We start from the raw sequence: 1405 nt of genomic DNA, 5'->3' as shown, positions 1-1405 counted from the left end.
TTTTTTTTTTTTTACTGCACATCTGCATCTACCGCTTCTCTGCTTCACCTGCAAAAGCTCAGCATCTCTCTTATGATGCTAACACAGTTGGTGTCTTTTAAGTTCCCAAAGCTGAGAAAAAGCCTGAAGAGAAGCCGACACCAGCTGTGAAGGAGCCAGCGCCACCTAAAGGTACCAACATACCTGTGATGTTGGCATGTACCTGTTCAGTAATGAATTCATCTGTGCCTTTCCATGCTTTTTAAAATTCAATATAGTTGTGACATTTCACTCCATAACATCCCTTAATGTTTCTATCTTGTGGCATTTTACTGCAATTTTGAAGTAGTGGAGGCCAAAAAGCTGGTGGAGGAAAAGGTTCCTGTAGTTACAGTCCCAGAGAAGAAGGAAGTTCCTGCTCCCAAAGGTAGAGATGTCTGATTTCTAACATCTCTCTGCTGAATATCTTCACATCCTTTTGATGACTAATCTGTTATGATGTCCTTTAACAATTGTACCTGTATAGATTCAGTTCTTTTCCTCTCATTGTCTTGTTTTTGTTTTCTTGTTTGATTTCCTGGTTTATCGTGTGTTTGCCTGTATCTTAAAAGAACCTGAGGAGGTCAAGAAGCCTGCTGTTGCTCCCTTGCTGCCTGCTGAAAAGCCTGGAGTGCCAAAGAAAGGTACATCCGTTACTTCTTCCTGTTGTTTGTCTTATCAAGAGTCCTCAGTAGCAGCTAAGTCACCGCTACGTAGCGTGTCACCTCTTTATGTCTGTCTCATCTTGATTTTATTCTGACTTAGTTGTTTGCACTCTTTAATTGGCATTGTGTCTGTTTTCCACACTATACTGTCGCTAATTTCACTCTACATCAGTGCATGTCTTCCTCTTCAGTGTCATTCCACTCTTTCAAACACCTCTTGATAACTCTTAGATGCTAGCACGACTTCATGCTAACATTAGCCAATGTCTGTGTTACCTACTTGAAGATGAACCCAAGCCTCAGGTACCGGCAGAGCCCAAAAAAGTGGCACCTGCAGCTAAGCCTGAACCTGAACCCAAGCCCAAACCAAAAGCAGAACCTGAACCAAAGCCTAAGACCGCACCGGCTCCCAAAGCAGAACCAGAAGCCAAACCTGCGAAGATTGAGCTGGAGCCTGAGGCTAAACCGGCGGCAGTAAAGAAGCCGACAACGCCCCCGTCCAAAGGTATTTCCTGCTTTGTTTGGATGTGTGTGTTGAATTTTAAAGACTTTTATGACTGTTTTAACCGAGTTTATTTCTCTGTCTTCAGTATTGATGTGTCTTTATTGTGTTTGCTAAGCTTCAAGCTAGAAGCGAATCTTTGACTGTCTGTATGTCCTGACTGTCTCGTATCTAAACCAATCTAAATCTTGCTTTAAGTCCCTGAAGAACCTGCAAAGCC

At 42.7% G+C, this 1405-nt stretch overlaps 1 long non-coding RNA gene across 2 annotated transcripts; it reads left to right on the top strand.

Moving 5' to 3' along the window:
* The first annotated feature begins 58 nt into the window (after positions 1–58).
* Positions 59–1405, top strand: LOC111669715 (uncharacterized). 2 transcript variants are annotated; one of them, XR_002761808.2, is made up of 5 exons: positions 59–171; positions 329–406; positions 591–662; positions 970–1188; positions 1384–1405. It is a non-coding gene; the product is annotated as an uncharacterized LOC111669715 (long non-coding RNA). The 2 variants fall into 2 exon arrangements; XR_002761807.2 differs by having other exon boundaries at positions 60–171; positions 326–406.

The sequence above is a fragment of the Seriola lalandi genome, unplaced genomic scaffold, assembly GCF_002814215.2.
Source record: "Seriola lalandi dorsalis isolate HSWRI2012SDOR001 ecotype SW California unplaced genomic scaffold, Sedor1 jcf7180002005121, whole genome shotgun sequence".
In the NCBI taxonomy this organism is placed as follows: Eukaryota; Metazoa; Chordata; class Actinopteri; order Carangiformes; family Carangidae; genus Seriola; species Seriola lalandi.
Note: the sequence above shows the minus strand (reverse complement) of the source record. Positions and strands in the feature narration are given on the sequence as shown.